The sequence below is a fragment of the Hakea prostrata genome, chromosome 2 (assembly GCF_041222555.1).
Source record: "Hakea prostrata isolate BN-2017 chromosome 2, UWA_Hpros_2, whole genome shotgun sequence".
Taxonomy (NCBI): Eukaryota; Viridiplantae; Streptophyta; class Magnoliopsida; order Proteales; family Proteaceae; genus Hakea; species Hakea prostrata.
Genome location: NC_142601.1, coordinates 61,354,212 through 61,381,505, shown reverse-complemented (window position 1 = coordinate 61,381,505; position 27,294 = coordinate 61,354,212). Strand labels below are relative to the sequence as shown.

At 36.4% G+C, this 27,294-nt stretch overlaps 1 pseudogene across 1 annotated transcript; it reads right to left on the bottom strand.

The window, feature by feature from the left end:
- Nucleotides 1-354: 354 nt before the first annotated feature.
- Nucleotides 355-11,101, bottom strand: LOC149025440 (putative LRR receptor-like serine/threonine-protein kinase At1g53440; annotated as a pseudogene). The gene is made up of 25 exons (XR_016171735.1): nucleotides 10,950-11,101; nucleotides 10,633-10,808; nucleotides 10,445-10,516; nucleotides 10,283-10,351; nucleotides 10,066-10,137; nucleotides 9,869-9,940; nucleotides 8,583-8,654; nucleotides 8,413-8,484; nucleotides 8,037-8,108; nucleotides 7,833-7,910; nucleotides 7,618-7,692; nucleotides 5,599-5,667; nucleotides 5,242-5,310; nucleotides 4,968-5,033; nucleotides 4,848-4,886; nucleotides 4,710-4,759; nucleotides 4,208-4,583; nucleotides 3,794-3,992; nucleotides 3,586-3,714; nucleotides 3,457-3,465; nucleotides 2,228-2,338; nucleotides 1,731-1,941; nucleotides 1,355-1,592; nucleotides 871-1,021; nucleotides 355-761 (listed from the first exon to the last, which is right to left on the bottom strand). The product of XR_016171735.1 is annotated as a putative LRR receptor-like serine/threonine-protein kinase At1g53440 (transcript).
- Nucleotides 11,102-27,294: the final 16,193 nt, after the last annotated feature.

Here is a 27,294-nt window from a genome sequence, read left to right as displayed (position 1 = left end):
TTGGTGGGGTTGACAGCCTGTTCTGATCTGAAGTAGAAGCAGAATGTGAAACAGCTCTATATCCTTGAACCAGACCATGTATATAGATAGGTAACTTGCTGCATTGAGAATTTCACTGTTTTAGTTAGTTTTGTAAACCTAAAGTCAAATTTAACTTATTTTATTAATGGAATCATTGAGTGATTATTTTTGTAAAGAAAATTTAGAAGTAACTAGTCATTTAATTTTCCCAAAACTATTACTTGGTTCCAATTAAGATGCTTACAATAATTTTTTAATCCAAGGTTATGAAAATCCTGTGTCCGACCGGGCGTAATGTCACAATTATTGGTTCAAGCAAATTTGTGTCTCTTTTGTAATCACTTTGGATCAGGGAGAAGCTTGATTTCTGAGGATCTTCGTTCAGTTCGTTGTCTGTCTTTTTGGCTCTGAAAAGACATCAAAGAATCATCCATTGATTGGCTCTCTTGGGAAGTGCTTGAATAATATGTGGCTTGATTTTCCAATGAAAGCTTTTCAAAGGCCTTAAACCTCAAATCCTCAGTAGTAGTGCTGCTGCGCTTCACAACAGGTGCTTGAACTGCAATTTTGCCTTGAAGCATGCTCACCACAGCAGACATAGCAGGCCTGAGAGAAGGGGACGGATTTGTGCATAAAAGAGCTAGATTTAACATCCTCAGTGCCTCTTCTTTTTGGTAGTCTGACCCAAGGATTGGATCCACGAGTTCTATCAGATTTCCTTGCTCTTGTAAGACATAAGCCTGTGAGAAGAGAAATACATATCAAGATAAAGCTACACACACAACCATGCAGGTGCAGCAGCATTCTTCTTCTTTCCATTAAAAAATGAATTTGAGGTTACTTAATTACCCAATCAAGAAGGTAAACAAAATCCTCTCTTGGCCTGTAACTTGTGTTGCTTTTTCCACTAACAATCTCTAGCACTACAACTCCAAAGCTGTAAACGTCTGCTTTGTCCGTCAAATAACCCCTCATCGCATATTCAGGGGCCATGTATCCTCTACAGCATTAAAATTTTTATGTTACTAATATTATATTTAATTTCATAGTCATTCTTATACGAAACACGGAAATCATACCAATGCAATCTGATAAAACTATGCTAGAAACGACCTAATAAATATATGTATAATAGACGAAGTCTAGAACATACATATTTATCTAAAAAGATAGCAAAATAATCAACATAAACTAGTGAAAGAAAAATGTATGTTATCATCTTGACATAAGAAAATGCCTGAATGGATTGGCAATTCTTAAGCTATGGCATGAGTCACCTGACAACTATATTCACATGTAGAAAAGAAGAGTAAGAAAGAAAGAAACTACTCACATAGTTCCAGCTATTCGAGTGCTAATATGGGTATTCTCCTCTTCATCAAGTTTAGCCAAACCAAAGTCCGAAATCTTAGCATTAAGATCCTTATCAAGCAGCACATTAGTTGCTTTTATGTCTCTATGGACAATTTTCAGCCTTGATTCTTCATGAAGATAAGCTAGACCTTGTGCTATCCCCAAGCAAATCTTGAGCCTTGTCGGCCAATTTAGGTACATTCTTTGGTCTTCAAAACCTAAATGCATATCACAATGTATCATCATTTAACCATAAATTATTGTGCAAATTAAACCTATTGTAGACAATGTCAATGACTATCATTCATTTACTAAAAGAACACACATTATATTCACGATGATAGTATAGGATTTACCAAATAGTGCACGGGCTAGGCTATTATTCTCCATATACTCATAAATCAATAGCAGCTGGTTTCCTTCAATACAACATCCATAAAGCTTCACAAGATTTGGGTGTTGTAAAGCAGAGATCATGACTATTTCGTTTAAAAATTCACGGTTCCCTTGCTTGGACTTGGAAGAAAGCTGCTTGACAGCAATTACCTTGCCATCTGATAGTATACCCTAAGACAACATAAGTAAAATTTGAATCACTATTTCTCCAAAATAGACAAGGTAATATTTGAAATAAAACTAGTTTTCTTTTCTTTTCTATTCCCCAACCTTAATTAAACTTTTCATTTACATCCTACATTTTCGTCTTTCCTATTGAAGACTAAAGCAAATTAACAACATCAAAGTGTTGCAGCACGCTGCTGCCAGAATAATTTAAAGGCTCAACCCACAAAATAAGATATAGATTGATGGTGACAAGTGAGAAGGGTGAGTCAAAGATTTGAACACGACATACTTTATATACGAGGCCCAAACCCACCTTCACCTATCTTATTTGAATCATCAAAATTCCTAGTTGCAGCCACAATCTGTCTCAAAATGAAGTGACCTGTTTGTAGCTCTATGGCTTTAAGTTCAACAGAATTAGTAATATTCCTTACACAGAAGAAACTATAATGATACATAATATATCCAGTTAATGGTATGTGTCATGTGGCATCTATAAACATTATATCCAGTTAATGATATGTGTCATGTGGCATCTATAAACATTTTGCATAGATATTGTTTTTTATAAATATAGAGCACACATGTAGGTGAGAACATGTGATACGAATATGAAGATATGATATGCGTGAAATGCATAAAAACTAGTGATCAAACCAATAAATTAATGAAGTGTAAAGAGTAGACATACGAAGTAAAGGAGAGCATATAGAAGTTCTAATACAATCATCGAGCATAGACCAAGAACCAATCAATAATAAAAACTTGAAGACAAGAGAGCAAATAAAAGAAGAAGAAAAAGGAAGAGAAGATAGGGGAAATTTTGGAATCACGAGATACTCAACTTGGGAGTTATTGTGCTTAGGCTGCCATTTATTTATAAACAGATTTACAAACCAAGGGAAGATGGACTTTAAGTAGGAACTTACTAAAAGTACAAAATATTGATTAGCAATTACATGATGAAAAAGAAACTGAAGAAAAGACAAAAACAATTATCACATAAAAAATCCTTAATTGTGACAACAACTAACATATTACTGCCAAGACAATAGTACTAGAGGGACACACTTAATGACTTAACATTCTCCCTCAAGCTGGAGCATATAGATCATCCATGCCCCACTTGGATCAATCTTTCTAAAAGGTAGGACTAGATAAAAGGCTTGATAAACATATCACCCACTTGTTTGACAAAGGAAATGAATGAAGTCACATTTATTTTCTACATAACTACATCCACACAATATTACAATGGATTTCAATGTGTTTAGTCATTTCGTGAACATTGGGTTGAAAGCAACCACTTTATTATCACAACAAAATAGTGGATATTTATATGGGCTCTTAAATATGTGATAACCATCTTAACTATTGATGTTGGTGGCTTGATGTTGTTCTCTCAACCAATAATCCTTGTTTTAGCCTAAGACTGTTCCAAAACAAATTACTTTTATTTTGTTAATTGACTAATACTGAAACCCCTACATTTTCTATTTTATTCATTTCCCCATTAACTCCTGATCTCTTTTCTAACCCTAAATAATAACAAAGATTTCTAATTAAAATGTAGTTTCATGTCAATTATAAATGAAACATAGAATAATGCATTGCATTACAAACACATGGATGATCAATTTGTCCAACCTTTGTTATTAAGATCCTTTCCTCCCAGGCAACCTTTCACCCAAAGAGTTAGTAAAATCAATGCTATGAGGACACATGAAGCAACAACGATAATGATGATTACTCCAATTGAAAGTCCAGAGTCAAAATCTGCACAATCAAGCAAGTTGTAGTATCACAATGAGAAGTGCAAAGAATGGGGAAAATAGAAAGTGGACAGGTGTCGTACTTGGCGTCACTGAAATAGCTGATATTAGGGGTCCATATACTTTCATATAGGGAATCATATTAGTCCCTTTTCCAGACCAGAAGAGGTGGATCTCCAAAGTAGTTCCACTGATAGTAACATCGTTAAATTTCTTAATGACGCTCTTACCAGTCCCATTAGCTTCTTGTGCAATATTAAAATCTTTCAAACATATTTTTCCCTGCAAAAAACAAAAGAATGTTGGAGATATTGTGTAAAAAGGAAAAAGAAAATGATTATCAATGTTCCTTAGGAATTTGCTGGAAAGTTAATTGTAACACACATTCAAAAAACATGTGAAGGGAAAAAAGTAAAGGAACAATAGGATAGTTTCTTGAGAGAAACTAAATGACAAGATAAACAAAATACCAACGATAGAAATTGTCAATCACTCACTTGGATTGATACATCAAATATACCTTTGCCAAGGCTCTTGAATGTCTCGATCTTCACGTAAATGTTATTTCAGCAAAGTGGAGACGCACTGTATAACTACCACTTTGTAAGCAGTGGCCATAATATCTTAATGAGATCGGAGCAATTCGAGCTGTCTTATATATGGATGGATCAGGCATTTTCAACATTGATGAGTTTGTAGTGATATATTGATCATTGAATCCATCCCAAAAGTTTCCTGTAATGCTAGAAGCCCATCTATCAGTGTGACAGATGTATGATGTTGAAGCATCCTCTTCAAGTGTGTCATCCGGTTCATATGCCTCCCCATCAAAATTTGTTGACGGACCTCCGCAATTGATAAACAATGAATGATCTGCGTGGGTAGCGGGAATCAGAGGGATGTATTCATATTTGTTTATTTCTTATCAATCACTTGTGAACCCCCTATAAAGGCTCTAATGTTTTGTCATCTAAAAGTGTAAATAGGTTGTACAATTACATTTAGGTTTTCCATAGCAAGGGAGGTCCTTCTTCAAGCACCAGTCAACTCTGCGAAAGGTTCTCCAGATAAATTTAGCTTCTTCACAAGATTTATTAATCAATAAAATTAACATTCGAGAAGGAAAATAAAACTTACGAATTGTTTTCTGAAAATGAATAACTAGCAATTATTTTCCTGTTTACATACCAATTTCATTAGAGAAGTAAGAAAATCATTTGTTGTATGGAATGAGATAATATAGGGTATTGAATATACAGTTTAGTTTGTTCTTCACAGCTGGTTTGCAAAGCGTATCCAGTAAAATTGTTGTAGGATAAATCACTGATAGATAAAGTGGCATCATGTTAGGGTATTGTAGTTCTTGGTTAAAAATAAAAAAATAAAAATAGAAAGAAAGAACATGTTGAGATACATGAGATAGTTTCTATAAATATATCTAAGTGAAAAATTCATCAAAAAAGCAAGTCAATTGAAGTTAAAAGATCCTATTAACCATGCGCCGAAACTTTTGAATAAGAGAAATACTCACACTTTTATGCTCTTGATTGTAAACAACCACTGTGGCACTTCTCCAGTCAGCAAATTGTTACCAAGAAACCTATGTCCATAAACAATATAGTGTCTATTGTGAGAATAAATAAAATTTTCATTAATATATTAAGAGAAATCTTTGATAAGAAAAGTAGAATTATCATGTTTATTCAACAGACCTATGAATATGCCAGTAAGAAAGTTTAATGAAGTGCTAATCATAGATAATAAGAAATAATGAGACATCATTCTTTGATTAATTTTACCAATGGACAGTCAGTAATTAGAAGTTAATAAAATAAAATAATGACATATAAAAAGAAAAAATACAAATTAAAAATTTTATTCTACATACAAGGATTGTAGATTCGTTGAACTTTGAAAATCTGGAATGTGACCAGTCAACCTGTTGAAGCTTAGGTCTCTACAAATGATAGAAAAAAACAAATCCCTTCAGAACATAACTATAAAAGATTGTTCATATAATGTAATTTAATGATGGACTTGTGATACATTCTAATCAATACAAAATTAAATTTAGCAATTTAAGCCCATGAAGACATTCACTTGATGTGTCTATAGAGAATATTGATTTAAGATAATAAATTAATGGAGTTATTCCTAGTAGTCAAACTGCCTTTGATACTAAATTTGCAATTAATGAAACTTTTGTCGGGTTATTAGTTCAGTCTCAAATCCTTGAAGTGAATTTGCCTTGTGTTTTGACAGTAATGAGATCAAATTTGTCAACCACAAGATAATATATGGGAAAGGCAAAATAAATCAAGACAAAACAAATATAAACCTTCAGAAATATGCAACTAGACAAAGGGATAACCTTCGTAACAAATAATCTGCTCTTGTCATATATTAAACAATAGAATTCAAATTAACAACTACACAAAGAGTTATTTCTATAATAGACTATTTATGCTTGTCATACATTAGAACAATATAAAATACAATTGAAATTAACCAGAAGTCTAATGGGGTGGTTTATTTTCTTAGAAAGTTGTATCTCTCCGTAATAGGCATAAGTACGTCTTGTGGAAAAGACATGATGTTTAAGCATATGTTTAGACAAACTTCTTTCTTGTATCTTCCCATGAATATAGGAGATTAAGTCCATTTTAACAATGCTTTAAGAATCCCATCTTTGTTTTTCTATTGGGTTTATCCCTCTTCATTGGTCATGTCTAATTGAGTACAACCTTAAGTATTCATGGACATATAGTACGTGAACCTACAAGATCTTACTTTTTTTCATTTAGCAAGAGACTCTTGATTTGTCTTGAGTCTTGACTCTCGACTCTTGATTTGTAACTTTGATGATTGGATTATCGTTTGAACTTTGTAATCTATGTTTGGTGGACAAAACTTTGTAATTTGAACTATAAACATTCGTGGTGTGTTAAATATGTTTGAATTTTGAACATTTAGCATTAATATATGAGTGTATGATGTGTACAAAAAGTTTTAAGGTTTCACTTCAGCATAGTGGTTTTCAAGTTAGGGTTTGAAGTGGAATTCATATATATATATATATATATATATATATTTATATATTTTTTTCTCTCATAAATTTAAGGTCACCGGTGTGTTTAGAAGGGCTGAAACATGCTGGACATCAAGTCCCAAATGATCACCCCCTAATTACCCTTAAGTTGGAGCCTCAAGTTGGGAAAAAATTCCACCAACTCATTGAGATCTTGAGGAGATCTAAAGCCAATCAACACATGGTTTCCTAGATCTCATGAAAATGCTAGGTTTTAAGTTATTGAGATGAGCCTTGAGATCAAAATATTGCAACCTAGTTAGGGAGTACAACCCTATTAGATAGCCTCATATTTTAGGGTTGTTTTACTTTGGGGATTGATTGGCTAGTATACCATTTGCACCAATATGAGACCTCTAGCACCTTGAGGAGAGGGACAATTCGGCACAACTCTATCCTTATGCATAACCCAAACTTGCAATATTGTAGACTCTGAATCAAGTGAAGTTGGCATACTCCTTCAATTGGTGGATCTTGAATATTAGATAGGTTTTATAAAATTTTCATGTAACATATCACCACAATCCTTGAGGCTGTAGATTGCTTTAGTTTTTGTGATTCTATTCTGATAACATTAATTATGAGAATTCAATAAAGGTAAAACCAGAAGGAAATATCAAATCATGACCACTTAATAGACCACCACCTTTAATTTGTCATCATGGTTACATTATTTATTCAATCAGTTTTAATGAGAATGCGAAACAGAATATACAAACACTAACTTTTGATGGATTATCACTTAGTAGATCCATGGACAAGAACATAATTAGCTTAGTCAAAAGGGAAGAAGTTGAAGTTTCATATAATGAAACTCACAGAAGCTGCAAATATGGCATCAGTTTTCCAATGTATTCTGGGATTGAACCCATAAGAGAACAATTTCTCAGTGTCCTACATCACCAAAGAAAGCAAGTCCTCATTATCACACAGAACCATAAACAAACTGGCATAAGTCAATACCATGCATGTCATTAACTACATCAGTATTTCAACTACAAGTAAATTTATTCAATTGAAGCGGGAAAACTCACAATTCCCATATATCTGTCAAATTCCGCAAGTCAGGGAAAGGAAAAGTCATATTTGTCCCATGAAGATCAGACACCCTCCTGATATTCAAAATTAATTAATGCAACAAATTAACCAAATCTTTAATTTGTTGATCCTTCAATATATATTCAGGTTGATTAAGTATAACAACTTTAGAAGTTGGATCTATAAGCAGATATACTTACAATTGAGTTAGGTTTTTCATGAAGGAGATGCTAGCAGGAATAGGGCCCTCCATGGAAGTGCCCTGCATATCACTGCCATAGAGAGACATGCAGTTTGCAAAAACCCAAAAGGACGAAGGCAACATATATATATATATATATATATATATATATATATATATATATATATATATATATATATATATATATATATATATATATATATATATATATATATATATATATATATATATATATATATATATATATATATATATATATATATATATAAGATATTCAATTAATCTTATACAATAATAATAGCAAGATTAATCCTCGTCAGATTTGTTCAAAATTTATCAAATGAAGTAAACAGACGAAAGGTTCTGGTACATACAGTGAAACAAGACTAGTCCAATTTCCAATAAAATTAGGGATCTTCCCAGAGATGCCAGTCCCCTGTATCCGACTACAAATTTATAGCAAGTTAATTCGATCGATCGATCAGGCATTCATTATTTCAAAATTTTATAAAACTATTCAAGCAACTAACTACCTCCAACTTACAAATATTCCAAGCTTTTAAGGTTTCCATATGTTTCCGGTATAATTCCTGTTAAATTGTTTGCGGAAACACGGCTGCAAGAGTAAGAAATTTGTATACAGTTAATGACTTCATTTGAATTAAATGGTAACAGTACTAGTCGATCGGTGTATATAATTAAAAGTTTATGTCAATGATGATAATAAAGGTACAACAAAATAATTAAATAACCCTAATTATTTCTTCGACACCATTACCAATCTACATTAATCAAATCAATAGACTGGAAAATCTTCTCGATCTCTTGCATCTTCTCTCTTATTTGGGCTAGACCTAGGCGCCCCCAGCCCCTGGACATTGAGTGCAACATATTGGTTTGGTTCTGCGTTTAAAGATTATTCAACCGGTGAGGACTATTAGAAAGCTATTTCTAAGGGCTTGCATCTCACATATCTAGAGGGACTAACCGAAACTTCCGTAGATTGACTACTGAATCTCGATCCTCCAATCAGATTTGGAAAGCCATCTGCATTGATGTGAGCTCCAAGCTCTCCTTTTTGCCTCATAAGGCTCTTGTAGATTTTCTAAACATGAATATTGTTGTCACTTGGGACCTTCTTTTTTTTCACCTGTTGAATCCCATTGTCTACTTATTGTATTTTGAGTAAATATTGGTATATTATGTTGCATTTTTCCAGGTGGGAGATGTCTCAAAATCAGAGCTTGTGTAGTGTTCATCTTCTTGTTATTCAGTTACTCTTTTACAGTTCCCTCATGTTCCAACGGTTCAAATCATTAGTCTCGTGGTCACCATTCAGCCTAGAGATGGCTCCATCTCCGGCGCCTTCTTTGGAGAAGGGACTTGTGTTTGCACTACAGCTTTCAACTGCTACTCTCTTCTCATCTCTCATTTTGTCTTTATTTTCTCTCTTGAAGCATTGTTTATTTATTTATTTTGGTAGATGGAACAAAAGAAAGTAATCTTACCAAAAAAAAAAAAAAGGAAAAAGATTAAAGAAAGAAAGATTGATTTTTTTTAGTATGACAAAGGATTTTTTTTTTCTTTTAAAAAGATAATTTGAAAGAAATTCAAAAAGACGCAGGGTATTTTGGTCATACACTTTGTTAAATGAATGATTTCCTTTAATCAACTAAGGGAGCCAGATGCAAAGATTTTTTTTCTTTCTTGGGCTTAAGAGTGACTTTAGCTAAACCTTAAGGGGGTCCAGATAAAAAAAACCCTTAATTATTTGATCGACAGAAACAATATTGGAAAGAACATGCAGAAGCTAGAGAAGAGAAAGCTCACAATCTCTTCAACCGACGCAGATTACCAAGCTCTGGAGGAAGGGTTCCTTCAAGTTGGTTAGAATCCAAGTCCCTGCAGGGAGTGACCATTTGAATTAGAAATAATAATAATAATAATAATAATAATAATAATAATGAAATCAGTTTGGCCTACCAAGGAGTTTAATTGATTAGGCTATGTATCTTATCAACACTCACAATTGCTCCAGCGAAGCGATGCTACCAATCTCCTTAGGAACGGATCCACTGATGCGGTTTATCTGAAGATTGCTGCAGTTAATTAATGTGCCCATGCATCGGTCAGGTTAGATTTTCTAATCCTAACTAAACGATTCTTACAAATTTGAAGAACTGAAATCCAAGTAGCCAAATTAAGAGGGGGGGAAAAAACAGAGAAGCTAGGGACAATAATTACATGATGACAAGAGGGATTCGAGTCCAACGAAGAGGAATTGATCCACTCAGATAGTTCATGGATAGGTCGCTGAACAAATGGAATCCACCATATGTCATATCTGTGATCAATGATTTCAAAAGCTCAATTAAGTACAGAAGAGAAGAGAAGAAAACGACTTACATTTCTTGCAAATAGAGAAGATCTGCGAACTATTCAGGCAAAACACCACTGAGGTTCAACCTCGTTAATTGACTGAAATTCAAACAAATCAAAGAAGAGTTAAGAGGAAATTATATATATAAAAACATTTAAAAGCAAATTAAGATGATTGAAACATATATTTGAAGTCAATTAATTAGAAGCGTTACATATTCGTGACGTGACAAACAGTGGTGGAGCAATTACAAGTGACGTTGCTCATGATCGTGCTCGTAGGCGTAGACCCAAAGCTCCTATTTAAACCTACACCACCACTTGCACCAACTTGAGCTCACATTCCAATAAGGATTCTTCAATTTTGCTGCTATCGTTTTGAGTGCTTGTACTGTTAACATCAAAGGAAACAATTCAATTCTCAAGAGATAAAAATATTTCAGTTGAATCAATCTAGGAGAAAGAGAGAGAGTACTTGTAGCTAGTATTGATCAGCTATTGCGTTATATATTGTAGCTATATAGATACGCACCTTCTTCATCCGGCAAGGTTTGAGCTTCAGATATCAACAAAGCGAAGCAATTCAACAAAACAACAACGATGAGAAGAACCCATGAAACCTTGCTGTTTGCAAGTGCATGATCATGAATTCTAGGTCTCTTCGCCATTAACTGCTAGCTCCTCCTCAACTACCTTCTTTGATCCCTACAATTGAGTACCGCTACTAAGAAAAGAAAATTTAAAGTAATGGCTTAGCTCATTAGGGTTTTAATTGTCATTACCAATGATGATTACTTTATCTCATCATTTTCACTTTTGGTACTCAAAGTGAAACTCCATAGGATTCCCCTTTGATGATTTTGCTCCACTGTCTAGATCGAGAAATGAGAGTTTCCCACTTGTTAGAAAAAGGAGACAATCATTGCAACTTTAATGAGGTAATATTCCTCATTAAACATGAATACAATGGAGATGTCAATCACTTCCAAAAGATGATCCATCTTTGTGTATCACAAATTTGGTACTATTCCTTGTTTAATTGGTTTATATTGTACTAAGTATTTAAAATGTGTTATGATATATGATGCCTAGTTTTTGTTTTCATTTAAACTCTTCAATTTTCATAGATGCTAGAATTCTCGAAGCCTTTCTATGTTTGGGTTAATAGATTAAAAAAAAAAAGTTTTACCCATAAGAGAGCAAGCACAAGAAGATGTGAAAATTATTGAATCACAATATACTCAACTTGCTAGTTATTGTCGTCAGTCTTCCATTTATTTATGCACATGATAACAAGCCAAGGGAAGTTAGACTCTAGGTTGAAACCCTACAAAGAGTACAAAAATTAGAAATAAGGCACTAATGCCACAAAGCACACGTAACAAATTCCCTTGGCTCATTACTCTATCTAGTCCCTTCAAGAACACTGAGTTGCTACCAAGGTGTGAATTTTCGGCGAACTTTGCTGGTTTGCTGGTTGCCGAAACCAATTCGTAAATAGGTTTGTTACTTTGTTGGTGTTTGAGCAGCAGAAGAGCAAGAGGAGCAACGAGAGAATTAGTTAGATTTCTGAAAAAAAATTCTGTCATTTCATCTTTACAAATAAATCTTCTAAGTCACCGGAGATGGAGATGGAGATGAGAGTGTTGTGTTTGGACATTAAAGAAGACAAGACAAATTACTTAAAAGATGATTTTTTTTTTTTTTAATGCTAATTTATAAGACAAGTGAAAAAGAGGAGAATAAAATACACTTAATAACGAGAGACGGTGAGAGTGAGACAAAAGAGTAGAAGGGTAACGTGAATCACAAGTAAACCTTGGCATTCAATGAAGTGCTAACCACGTTGGAATCAAGGAACGGAATCTCACTGAGATTCGCCGGTTCGCCACTTGGCAAACCAGGCGAACCGGCGAAATCTCGTCGAGATTTTGCCAATATTACCTGGGCTGAAAGCCTGAAAGGTTCCTGCAAATCGGCGAGATTCAGTTGTGCTACAAGATTCAGTGGTTGCTTTAGTACTACTTCTCTTATGTTTCATTTGCTGAAAAATCGTAACTTCAAAGCTTCTTTGGTTCCCAATCTCAGTTTCTATAATACCGTGACATATGTAATTACTTCATGTATTCCTGAAGAAATTTCTGATAAAATTATTTCAATGGCATCATGATGGAGGAGAAATTCAGGAGTAGTCGTCTCAGCATGATCTTTCGGTTCCTAAAAAGCATCGCTGAAAACAGCGCCATCGACGGAAATCAGCTTCTTACTCTTATTGATAAAAAAGCTACCTATGCAACAATAAGTTTGACACAGGGAACACTTTTGATTTCATATCTCTGCTAATATTTTTTGGGGATCTTGAAGACAATTCATTACCGTATGAAGTGATTCATGTTACAGATTGCACAAGAGGCAAGTTCTTCAAAGCAAGTAAAGTATCTCCGGTGATTTTAGCTGATTCGCCGGAAAATCAACAATTTTTCGGCTATTTTTGTTGATTCGCCAGAAAATCGATTTTCCGTTGACATTAATACAATTTCGTTTCGCCCCCTGGTTTCAATTCGCCAAGGGGCGAAATCACAGAAATTCAGCGATATTTCACCAAATTTTGGCGATCTATTCTTCCGTGGTTGGAATCTTCACCACCATAAATTTTTTTATTTATTCGTAGCATAGAACTCGATATGACATGAGAGAGGAGAGAGGGGTTGGGTTGGCAAGAAATTACAAAAAATCGTCATATTTGGCCAAATTTCAATTAAAAAAGCGAGATATTGTCGAGAATTCATATCGCCGAATTCTCGGCAATATCTCGCAAGTCTTGTTTCGCCCCCCCCCCCCCCAATTTCGGTTCACCCGGGGGCGATATTTCGCTGAATTTCGACGATAAGTTGTTCCTTGGTTGCTAGTAATAAAAAAATCATGGATTTTGCATAAGCCATTAAATATCTGCTAACCATCTCAACTGTTGCTATTTATGGATGGAAAAAAAAAAAGTTGCTATTTGTTAGCATGTCTAGCCCTTAAAAAAGTCATGCGTAGTTTTGGCAGTGTGTATTAATTAATTAATTTATTTTTTTTTCATCAATTTATAAGGGTTGCTGTCCTTTCAATTGTCATCTTTATTGGAAACATGAATACACAATAACTTTTTGATCCCTTTACTAAAAAAAGAAAAAAGAAAACTTTTTGACCGACCCTAAGATATGACCCATGAAAACATGATATGAATGGATTTGACTTGACTTGCAAAAAAAATAATAATAATAAAAAAAAACTTCGACTTGGAAGTCTAGAAAGGGCCGTGAAATTGCAATTAAGGAAATAAAGATATATAAATTAAAATTAACCCATAATGAACCACATTTTTTTAGGGATAATTGCTATTGACCCCCTATATTTTGATTTTATTACTGTTGTATCCTCTGTACTTTTCAAAATTACTGATCCAACCTTCAACTTTGTCTATAATTACTACTGCCCCCTATCGTTAAGTTCCGTTAGTTTACTGATGATGTGGCATCTTTATATTTTCTCAAAAATCCTAAAATACCCTTATACTTATCTCTTTATTTATTTACCCTTTTGTCAAGTTACAGTAGTACACTTAATTAACTGTGGACAAAAAAAACTATAATATGTTTTATTCTAAAAAAAAACTACCAAATAAAGAAATAATAATTGAATAAAACTCAAATAGAAACCGAAGAGGAAGGAAAATTGAATTCAACTCAAATTGAAAACTGAATATCACCTAAAAAAATTTCAAAATAAATGAAGTTTAGTGAATGTGGAAAATCAAATTGGAATTGGATTTTGTCAATTTCTTCAATTCAAAATAAATGAAGCTTAGTGGAGGCGGGAAACCAAATCGGATTTGGATTTTGCCCATTTCTTTAATTCAAAATAGAAGAAGTTTAGTGAAGCTGGGAAATCAAATTGGATTTGGATTTTGCCCATTTCATTAATTCAAAATAAATGAAGCTTAGTGAAGGCGGGAAACCAAATCGGATTTGGATTTTGCCCATTTCTTTTCAAAATAAAAGAAGTTTAGTGAAGGTGGGAAACCAAATTGGATTTGGATTTTGCCCATTTCATTAATTCAAAATAAATGAAGTTTAGGGTAAGATTGACATTTAATCTGACTTTTATAAATGGGGTAGCATCGTCTTTTGATTTATTAAGTTTAATGAAGAGCAAATTAGACATTACATATTTAAACTTAACGGCTACTTAACACCGTTATAAGGAAGGGGGGCAATAGTAATTTTGTAAAGAACAGGGTTTTATTAGTAATAAAATCAAACTACAGGGGGCAACAATAATTATCCCTTTTTTTTTATCAGAAAAACAACTACATAACTACGTACAATACATATAGATAATTCATTCCTATTGGTAATACTATTAGGTTCGCGAAAGGTTTGGTTAGCAATATAAAACACCATTCTAGCAAGGTGGGGGATTTGAATTGGCAAAAAGAAGTAGTAACTGTTAAAGTAGATATTTTTAATAGAGCTGGAAGCAAATTGAGGGGTCATGCTACGCCTTCCAATTTAGGTAAAAACTGGATTGCATTGCTGCTATAACACCAAATTTCGTCTAGTGAGAACCCTATGCAATTGGGTGGTTGAGTCATTCCTGAATCACCTCTTGCACTACTTCTAACTCACTTCCATATTCTGTAAGTCATACTTTAAGCAACAGTGATCTTTGGCTACTAATAATCACCACACTCCATGCAGTCCTATTTAGAAATCTGTTAAATACCCTGGTACAAAAAAGTATATGTGAGTCGTATTTTACATCATAATGTAATGAATGGCATAAGCACTTATTTTTGTGATTGACTATTGATAACATATGTTTGTAGGTCATTATATGAGGCCACAGTTGGACTAATTTGGAGATCCAAAATCCATTTGGAAACATTGGCCAATAATTTGTATGGATTGGGTTTTGTTTTACTAAAGGTCACCACATTTCTTTCTTTCCATAGGAAAAAACAAACAATTATAAACATGGAAAAAAACCAGAGGGTGTCATCCCAGTAGGTATGGTTTCCCCCACCAAAGAAGGAGAGACATAAGTCCAATATTGATTGTTGGGGTAGATATTCAGTCCGCAATCCTAGAGGTCTACAGCCCATATTCACTTGGTCCATTCACATGAGATGAATACATGCTAGAGAATCACTGTCATATTTCCACATGATTGACATTCAGTATACAACTCCATCCATTGGGCAAGCATAGATTTAATAAGAAGTCTTGGATGCAAAAAAACTCCAAAAGAAGAATTTAAACTTAGGATTTAGTGGTAATTTCTAGAGTAATTTCCACCACGGATTCAAACTATTGAGAGGGGAGGGTATACTATTTTTCAGCAGAGTGTGCCTTGCCAACTTGGCAGAGAACACACCCTTAGAAGAAATAGTTGAGATCCACTAATCTAAAGAAGAATTGAGAGATATAGAGGAGAGAAGAGTATTTGGTAAATTAGTTTGAAAGGTGCTCCCTGTTTAGTGTGTAAAAACGAGACATTTCTAAAAATTTAAGATTCTTCTCTCCACACAATGTTGTCTGGGTGTTCGGAAACAATACTTTTCGCCCTGGGCAACCAAGGGTCAAACCAAAAGGAGGTATCCACCCCAATTCCCTACTTTTTAAGACACCATCCCTTGTAAAGTGGGAATGATACTGCATATACTCCGCCAAGGCCAGAACCTCCCTCCCCTTTCTTTTTAACCTTCGGATTAAAAAGACTGGTCTTAGGAAAGTACTTTGCTTTAACAACCGAAGCCCAAAGAGATTGGGGTTTTGTCAAGAGCTTCCAACCTTGTCTAAGCAGAAGGGCACAGTTGATATCATTCATTTTTTTTAAGCCCAAACCTCCTAAGTTTTGGTTGACAACATTTTTGCCACAAGATCAAGGTTTTTTTGTTTTGTTTTCGCCAGATTTCCAAGCCAAAACCTTTGGCAAAGAGAATAAATTTGATGATAAAGTTGTTTAGGAAAGCGAAAACATTGCATATGGTACAAAGAGAGGGGTTGCAGAACTGATTTGATCAAAACATGCCTCCCAACAAATGAGAGAGAAGAAGCTTTCTAAGAGTCAAAGTGACGAGAAATCTTTTGCAAAATGAAACTTAGGTTTATGGATTTGGCCTTACCATAAATCAAATTTGTTCCTAGGTAGACTGCATCTTTTTTCATTTTCAAAATTCCCAAAATCGATAGGATTTGGGATTTTTGGTCATTTGGCACATTATGACTAAAGAAGGCTCCATTATTTCTAAAATTCATCGTTTGGCCAGTGAGGTTAGAAAAAAGATCAAGAACAACTTTGATAGAGAGGACATCATCCATGTCAACCCTACAGAAGAGAAAAGTATCATCGACAAAAATAGGTGGGAAATCTTCGGAGCCTGAATGACAATTTTTATACTTCTGAATAAATTAAGCTTCTTATAATCACTGAGGAGTCTGGAGAGAATCTCCATTATAAGAAAAAGGAGCTAGGGACTCAGGGGGCACCTTTCACTAAGGCCGCGGCTTCCATTGAACCATCCATATGGGCAACCATTGAGTTTAATTGAGAACGAGGTAGAGCTAAACAATTTGTGAACCAAATTGCACCAGACCTGATCAAATCATAGGAAAGAAAAGAGATTAGAAAGAAACTACCACTCGACCCTATCATAGGCTTTAGACATATCAAGCTTAAGTGCCATGAAATCACACTTGCCTCTAGTGTGGTTCATAAAGTGAAAATTTTCATGAGCCAAAAGATGTTCTTTGTTATTTGTCTTTTTGGGACAAAGGCCCTTTGTAGAGGGGAAATGATAGTAGAGAGCAAGGGTTTCAGTCTCAGAGCTAGGGTTTTGGCCAAGATTTTGAATGTGACATTGTAGAGGCTGATAGGTCAAAATTCGGTCTCCACATTTGGGTTGTCTTTCTTCGGGATGAAATAGACTAGCATATGATTAGTGCCCCAAGGCAGAACAAGATCCTCAAACTAAGATTTTTCAAACCTGAATACATCATGTTGAATGAGATCCCACTTCTTTTGAAAAAAGAAAGCATTGGATCCATCAAGCCCCGGGGCTTTAAACGAGCCAAAGGAGAAAACAACCTTTTTAATTCCTCAATAGAGGAGATGGCCGATAACCCCTCCAACAGGGAAGAGTTATCAAGGTAAGGCAACATGCTAGCTACAAAGGTTGTATCAATGGGGTTGGAGGTTGGAGGTTGTATACAAGTCTTGAAGATAATGGGTAAAAACATTTGCAATAGAATGTGGTTTGATAAGGTGACCCCATTGTGCTCAATAGACAATTCTCCGCTAATGGCAATGAATTTTTGTAATTAAATGGTAAAACTTTGTATTACTGTCTCCATCCGAGATGTAGCCTTATTTAGACTTTTGAAACAAAACCACTCCTCAGCATTAAGGATCCGAGAGAGAACCTGCTTTTTTTTTAAAGATGCTTTGCCAGTTTGGGTGAGGTTCAGATTGTAAAACCCAGCCCTAACCTTGACCCGAAAACCTTGTTATTTGTAGGTCCGGTGACCTGAAGTAAAGTAAGAAGTCAGCTTTGGGCCATCCTAGTGGAGGACTTGGTGTCTGGCTTTGAATCCATGAGAGTTGATGATGAGGTTCTATTTATGGAAACTGAATCTTGATGAAGATCGGATTAGTTGATGGACTTGGAGTGCTCTCTATCATGGTTTGAAGGCATTTCTACCTATTAGGTAAGTCACTTGATATGTGTGCAAAACCCCTTTAGGATTGGATTTGATCTGGGTCTTCAATTCCCTGTTTAGGAGTTGCTGAACTGATTGGTCGACTGGACCAGTCGACCAATCCACTCGACCAATGGGTGCTGTCTTTGGCAATTAGGTCTTGCTTGCTCTATTTAAGTCCACTCTCGAGTCTACTTCGTATTTTCTGCCTCCAAACTCTTTGGAACGAACCAAAGACCTCTGCAAGTCATCTCCCTTGCATCCTTGGTGTTTTTCTTGACGGATCTTCGTCAAAACTCTTCCTTTTGCATCAAAGGTATGTCTACACTCTCTTCTTCTCCTCCATCTCTGTTTTTCTTTCCTTTTTGAGTTGAGACAGTAGAGGAGATGCTGCATTCTCTGTTGCAAACATCTCTAGACTTGTCTCTCATGATCTTCCTAAGGATTAATGGCTAATGCAATGATTTTAACCATGATCATTGCAAGCTTTTGAAGGAATCATGATCAAATCATGATCTTGTCTTTGTTTATCTTTTGATTTGAATTCTGATCTCCTTAGATCTACTATATTGATCATGTTAGTAGTCAATTGCTGTGTTTTCTTTTCATGATCCATGATCTATCAATCTCTAGTTGTTTCTCTTCTACCATACCATGTTTTCTTCATGAATCATGATAGTTACATATATGGTAGGTTTTGTTTCCTTATTTAGATTTATGCTCTTAGGTCTATTTTCTTGAAGATCTAAGTATGCCTTTCATGATACCTTTACCTGAATCAATGATTCATTCTCCTATTGTTCTTGTCTTTGATTTCTATCTTGAATTCTTCAAGAACCATGATTGATCTAATTATGGTAACTTTTTGTTTCCTAATTTGTATCTTGATGACTTGAGTTGATTAGTGTTTTGAGATCCCCTATATGTTAGGATACTACTAATGTAGTTTACCCCTTGATTAGTACCCTTTTGAACCACCAAATTCGGATTTTATATCTCAAAACTCTGATTTTATAGGCTACTGTCTGCATTGGTCGACTGATTGGTCGACTGGGGCAGTAGACCAATCCAATCGACCAATGAGTACAGCAACTCCGGAATTGGTCTGTTTTGGATGTTTTGGTATCTTTTCTGTTAGGGATCTTTCCTAATATGTTGTATACACTTGTTTAGGACCTTCTTCTCAAGTTTGTCAAGATCTTACTTGATTTCTTAGGATTCCTTTGCAAGTTATAAAAGGTAAGGATGGTTACTTCTTTGACAACATAAATTGCATATCTTAGTTTCTATATTTGAATCTTGTTAATTTATTTCTTTAATTAGATTCTTATAATGTTATACTACTGTGGTACTGTCTTGATATCAGTAGCATTACTTGTTTATATTAAATTGACTCATGTATGATTTACTTACCAGTTATATACAAGTTAATTGTACTTATTGATTTCTTTCCATATATGAAGCTACCATATATGTGATGTTATGAATTGATGCTTGTGTATGCTTAAGTATGGTTTGGAAAGGAGAGGTGTCCTTTTGACACTTTTGTCCTTGGACTACTACGGGAATATTATGGGATCCAAGCCATGAAGTGATTACAGGTACATTGTTAGTTGCTTCTATTTCTGCATTTGTCTTATTTGATACGGGTGCATCTCATTCGTTCATGTCCCCCCCCTTTAAATAAGGGGGGTCCCCTTTTTTTGTTTGGTTGTTTTTTTTTTTTTTTTTTTTTTTTTTTTTTTTTTTTTTTTTTTGGTGTGGTTGGGTGGGGTTATCTAAATGTCCTGTGTTGATTGGTGAGAAGAACTTGGAAGCCAATTTTGTACTTCTTGATATGAAGGACTTCGATGTTATTTTGGGAATTGATTGGTTAACAGCCCACAAAGCTGTGTTTCTTTGTTCCTCAAAGAAGATTCAGTTCCATATTTGTGGAAGTCCGGTCTTAGAATTTCATGGTGAGAAGAGAAGGGTTTGTAAGAAGGTGCTGTCTGCACTGATGCAAGTCTATGCCCTAGTGGATGATGCTTCATCTGAAGGCAAGGGTAAAGTGGAGAAAAGAGTCGATGAAGTCAGGGTTGTCTGTGACTTTGTTGATGTCTTCCCTGATGATCTATCGGGAGTGCCTCCAGACAGGGATGTCGAGTTTTCTATTGATCTCGTCCTTGGTGCCGCTCCGGTATCTAAAGCTCCGTATAGGATGGCTCCTCTCGAGTTGAAAGAGTTGCAAAATCAGTTGAATGAACTCATTGATAGAGGTTTCGTACAACCTAGTGTATCACCTTGGGGAGCTCCGGTCTTGTTTGTCAAGAAGAAAGACGGTAGTATGCGCCTGTGCATCGACTACCGTGAGTTGAATAAGCTGACTATCAAGAATACATACCCGCTGCCAAGAATAGATGATCTCTTCGATCAGTTAAAGGGTGCAGTTGTGTTCTCAAAGATTGACTTAAGATCCGGATATCACCAATTGAAAGTGAAGTCTAGTGATATCTTCAAGACAGCTTTCCGAACACGGTATGGTCACTACGAGTTTAGGGTCATGCCCTTTGGATTGACCAATGCTCCTGCGGTGTTCAAGGACCTCATGAACCGAGTATTTCACGATGTGCTTGATAAGTTTGTGATTGTTTTCATCGACGACATCTTGATCTATTCGAAGAGCGAAGAAGAGCATGCGAGCCATCTAAGTTTCACTTTGCAAAGGTTGCGAGAAAAGAAGTTGTACGCCAAGTTTAGCAAGTGTGATTTACGGCTTAAGAGAGTAGTATTCCTTGGCCATGTGGTTTCAGCCGAAGGTATTCGTGTCGATCCCGAAAAAGTTCAAGCTGTGGCTGATTGGGAAAGACCGAAGTCGGTAACGGAAATAAGAAGTTTTCTTGGATTGGCGGGTTACTACAGAAGGTTTATTGAGAACTTTTCCCGGTTGGCTGCTCCTATGACTAAGTTGACCAGGAAAAAAGAAAAGTTTGTTTGGTCTGACGCCTGTGAGAAGAATTTCCATGAGTTGAAAGATAGATTGACAAGTGCCCCGATTTTGACTATACCTGATAGTTTCGGTGGTATGACAGTTTATACCGATGCGTCAAAGATTGGATTGGTTTGCATACTGATGCAACATGGCAAGGTCGTAGCCTATGCTTCTCGGCAATTGAAAGATTATGAGCGAAATTACCCCACTCACGATCTAGAACTTGCTGCTGTTGTCTTTGCTTTGAAGATTTGGAGACATTACCTCTACGGTGAGAAGATTGCCATTTTCACGGATCATAAGAGTTTGAAATACTTCTTTACCCAAAAGGAGTTGAACATGAGACAAAGGAGATGGTTGGAACTAGTCTCGATTATGATTGTGATATTCGGTATCACCTTGGGAAGGCAAACGTTGTTGTTGATGCTCTTAGTAGGAAGAACCGAGAAGAAGACTTTGGATTTGAATGCTTTGAGTTTACCATTGTGGTCTTCTATTGAGAGTTTTGATTTGGAAATTGTTCCTGAGAATTCTGATTTTATTCTTTCTGCCATGATGGCAAGATCTGGTCTTAGAGATAAAATTGTTGCTCTACAGAGTTCTGACCAAGAACTTTTGATCAAAGTTGAGAAGATTTCTTCGAATCCTGAGTCGGACCCCGACTTTGGTATATCCATGGATGGTGCTTTATTGTTTAGAGGAAGAGCGTGCGTGCACCTGCAAACGAAGAAATTAAGAAGGAAATATTGAAGGAAGCACACCGAGTCGGTCTTTACTATACACCGGGAAGCACCAAGATGTACAAGGACTTGAAGGAACATTTTTGGTGGATTGGTTTGAAGGCTGATGTTGATGATTTTGTTGCCAAGTGTGAGACTTGCCAACGTGTGAAAGCCGTTCGACAACCCCCATCTGGATTACTTCAACCTCTTCCTATTCCTAGTTGGAAGTGGGAGGATATCTCTGTGGACTTTGTGACTAGCTTGCCTCGGACAAGTAAAGGCAATGACCACTGTGTGGGTGATTGTTGATAGGTTGACCAAATCAGCCCACTTCATTCCTATGAAGATCACTCATACTCGGATAAGCTAGCAAGGCTTTACGTGGATAATGTGGTTCGCTTCGCATGGTGTGCCATTGAGTATTGTTTCCGATCATGATCCTAGGTTCACCTCAAGGTTTTGGAATAGTTTGCGGAAGGCCTTGGGAACCCAATTGAACTTGAGTACAGCTCATCATCCACGATCGATGGACAACTGCGAGCGGACAATTCGGACATTGGAAGACATGCTCGGATCTTGTGTGGTGGATATGGGTGGTAATTGGGATGAACACCTAGCTTTGGTTGAGTTTGCCTATAACAATAGTTATCAAGCAACAATAGGCATGGCTCAATTCAAGGCTTTGTATGGCAGTACTTGTAGGACACCTTTGTACTCTGGCTCGAGGCAAGTGAAAGAAAAGTCTTAGGTCCTGAGATGATTGAAGCTACGAGTGCTATGGTAGATATGATAAGAGAAAGGATTAAGTCTGCTTGATCAAGAAAGAAATCTTATGCTGATAAGAGAAGGACCGATTTGGAATTTCAAGTTGGAGAGAAAGTTTTTCTGAAGGTTTCACCAATGAAGGGTGTGATGAGATTCAATGTTAAGGGAAAGCTTAGCCCTCGTTTCATTGGACCTTTCGAGATTTTGGAAAAGGTTGGACCTGTTGCGTATCGATTAGCATTACCTCCGCCTCTTGCTGGTGTTCACAATGTGTTTCATGTTTCGATGCTCCGGAAATACATAGAGAATCCAGAACACATTTTGCAGCAAGCACCTGAAGGACTTAGTGCTGATTTGACCTACGATGAAGAGCCGGCCGAAATCTTGGATAAGAAGGACAAGCAGCTGCGGAATCGCACCATTCCTTGGGTGAAGATTCGGTGGAAGAACCATACCCCTGAAGAAGATTCTTGGGAGAAGGAAGAAGATATGAAGGAGAAGTTTTCTTACCTCTTTGGAAGCACAGGTACGCTTTCAATTTCGAGGACGAAATTTCTTTAAGGGGGGGAGAATGTAAAACCCAGCCCTAACCTTGACCCGGAAACCTTGTTATTTGTAGGTCCGGTGACCCGAAGTAAAGTAAGAAGTCAGCTTTGGGCCATCCCAGTGGAGGACTTGGTGTCTGGCTTTGAATCCATGAGAGTTGATGATGAGGTTCTATTTATGGAAACTGAATCTTGATGAAGATCGGATTAGTTGATGGACTTGGAGTGCTCTCTATCATGGTTTGAAGGCATTTCTACCTATTAGGTAAGTCACTTGATATGTGTGCAAAATCCCTTTAGGATTGGATTTGATCTGGGTCTTCAATTCCCTGTTTAGGAGTTCTTTGAACCGATTGGTCGGTTGGACCAGTCGACCAATCCACTCGACCAATGGGTGCTGTCTTTGGCAATTAGGTCTTGCTTGCTCTATTTAAGTCCACTCTCGAGTCTACTTCGTATTTTCTGCCTCCAAACTCTTTGGAACGAACCAAAGACCTCTGCAAGTCATCTCCCTTGCATCCTTGGTGTTTTTCTTGATGGATCTTCGTCAAAACTCTTCCTTTTGCATCAAAGGTATGTCTACACTCTCTTCTTCTCCTCCATCTCTGTTTTTCTTTCCTTTTTGAGTTGAGACAGTAGAGGAGATGCTGCATTCTCTGTTGCAAACATCTCTAGACTTGTCTCTCATGATCTTCCTAAGGATTAATGGCTAATGCAATGATCTTAACCATGATCATTGCAAGCTTTTGAAGGAATCATGATCAAATCATGATCTTGTCTTTGTTTATCTTTCGATTTGAATTCTGATCTCCTTAGATCTACTATATTGATCATGTTAGTAGTCAATTGCTGTGTTTTCTTTTCATGATCCATGATCTATCAATCTCTAGTTGTTTCTCTTCTACCATACCATGTTTTCTTCATGAATCATGATAGTTACATATATGGTAGGTTTTGTTTCCTTATTTAGATTTATGCTCTTAGGTCTAATTTCTTGAAGATCTAAGTATGCCTTTCATGATACCTTTACCTGAATCAATGATTCATTCTCCTATTGTTCTTGTCTTTGATTTCTATCTTGAATTCTTCAAGAACCATGATTGATCTAATTATGGTAACTTTTTGTTTCCTAATTTGTATCTTGATGACTTGAGTTGATTAGTGTTTTGAGATCCCCTATATGTTAGGATACTACTAATGTAGTTTACCCCTTGATTAGTACCCTTTTGAACCACCAAATTCGGATTTTATATCTCAAAACTCTGATTTTATAGGCTACTGTCTGCATTGGTCGTGATTGATTGGTCGAGGGGCGATAGACCAATCCAATCGACCAATGAGTACAGCAACTCCGGAATTGGTCTGTTTTGGATGTTTTGGTATCTTTTCTGTTAGGGATCTTTCCTAATATGTTGTATACACTTGTTTAGGACCTTCTTCTCAAGTTTGTCAAGATCTTACTTGATTTCTTAGGATTCCTTTGCAAGTTATAAAAGGTAAGGATGGTTACTTCTTTGACAACATAAATTGCATATCTTAGTTTCTATATTTGAATCTTGTTAATTTATTTCTTTAATTAGATTCTTATAATGTTATACTACTGTGGTACTGTCTTGATATCAGTAGCATTACTTGTTTATATTAAATTGACTCATGTATGATTTACTTACCAGTTATATACAAGTTAATTGTACTTATTGATTTCTTTCCATATATGAAGCTACCATATATGTGATGTTATGAATTGATGCTTGTGTATGCTTAAGTATGGTTTGGAAAGGAGAGGTGTCCTTTTGACACTTTTGTCCTTGGACTACTACGGGAATATTATGGGATGTTTCCGGAGATGCCCTCTGGACACCTTCCTAAACTGTTGGATGACATATCTAGGATTGTCTAGTAGTGTTGGGCTAGGATGTCCCGTTATGTCAGACCCTAATCGGAGGGGTATTGAGACCGAACGACCCGTGGTAGCAATGGGGATTCATGGGCGCTCAAGACCGGTAACCAACCCGTGAGAGGACAGGAATCACATTGTGGGGGCCATTTATTGGAGGGTTGCATATGGATAGACTTGGGCTCACGGGCGCTCAAGACCGGTAACCAACCCGTGAGGGGACGTGAGAGCTTCCTGTTTACCATATGTGGATAACCAGTAGGGTTGATGAGTCCGTAGTCAGGGACTATGAGGACTCTAGTGTGAAGGATACCGGAAAGGATCGTCAGGGACGAGGAATGGACGTATCTGGATCTGACTTGATGTAACTAAGTAGAAGACTTGCATTTGGCTAGGCTTTACCCTGACATGCGTCGGTACTTAGACCAATGGTGATGTGAGAGAGTGGTGACCTATACCCCCAGCCATAGAATGTCCCGAGGGATGCCGGACCCATTACCAACTGATGATGAGTGATTGAGACCTTCCTAAAGAAGTACGGTACTATGACTTAAAGCATGTCTGCCAATAGAGACCAGCATATGTAGAGTTAGATTCATACATTCATTGTTTGTTTCATACCATATTGCATTTATGTTTGTTCTGAAATCCTGCCATTTGTGTTATTATGGATTTAACTGCCTTACTGAGTTTCTTTGAAACTCATTCCTTTATTGTACAATGTTTGTTAGACTATTCTATAGGTTCTGAATATCATGACGGCCCGTATGAAGAAGCGCAAGGAGAAGAGGCATATCTCCAGGAAGGTGATTGCGGTTACAACAATTACACTGAAGATCCCGCGGGTGGTTATGCTCCGTACGATGTTTAGTCCGACCATAGAGTGGAAGCGCCCTTGTGCCGTTTATGAGATTTATACTTATAGGGATGTTGTCTATAAGATTGAGAACAATTTAGTTACCTATTGTACCTGCTATTGGGATTAGATTCTATCCTGTTTATTCTTTTAGAACTACTTTTCCGCTGGTTGTAGAGTGGGATTTCGCCTCACTTTACTTATCTGATTTAGACACTCTGATTATATCTAGTACTCTGATTTATATATGATTCATTCTTTCCTTATTTGGATCTATGGTTTATCTTCCGCACTATTATTATTATTGTTCATGATTATGTTATTGTTTATGTGGGAGGTTGATTACTCGATACCTGATCTTCGGGCTGTGGATCACACTCTCGGGTATGCCAGATAGGGTACCGGCTGGGAGGATGTGATAGAGATTCCAAGGCATCAATTTTGAGAGACAATTGGTCAAAAAGAAGGGAAACATCACCAAAAACAGCTCTATTCCATCCTTGGAGGAATTAGGGCATGTTTTCCAGCTTGCGAGGAAGAGAGTTCTCCACATTTGCAGTCAAGTTTGAGGATAGAACATCAAGAAATTTAGGGTGCAGATTGCCAAGCAATTTGCTAGTGGAACAGTCGACGGCCCCTGGAGCTAGGGTTAGAAGTAGAAAGTGAACGGGATTATGATCTAAACATAATGTGGATAATTTCATTAACTTAGCATTTGGGTAAAGGGAGACCCATCTTGGTTCCACAAGGCAGTGATCAAGTTTTTCCTTGACTAAATTGAGATATTTTTGTTGGTTAGTCCAAGTAAAGTAGGTTCCAGGAGCAGAACTCTCACAAAGGTCAAAGGAGCAGATGATTTGTTGTAGAGCAGAAAAGGAAGGGGAGGGTTCAAAAGATCCCCCATCTTTGTTATCAACATAAAGCATTTCATTAAAATCCCCTAAAATGATGAAAGGACAATCGAGCTTATTAACAAAGTTCCCAAGTAGCTCCTAGAAAGGGTATCTATGTGATGAAGAGGGGGGGGGGCGTAGACACATATAGCAATCCAAGGAGAGGGTTTCACCAAGCGGAGAGCAATGAAATGGTTGTTAAGCATAAGACAAGAATTTTTGTCATTTTCCAGTGCAAGCACCCAACCCCCCCCCCCCCTTAAGACCTCAGGAGCCAAGGCTGTTGCAAAAACCTACTAACATGTAGCCGTGAAGGAAATGTCTTTTTTGAAGAGTAGAAATTTAAATGATTCTGAATCTTCGTTTCACACAGGAAAATGTGGTCAAGTTTATGTTTGTAAACTAACTTTCTTAGGGTTTGTTGGGAAAGTTGTCCATTCAAACCTCGGATATTCCAAGAAAAGATTTTCATTTGTGCATAAA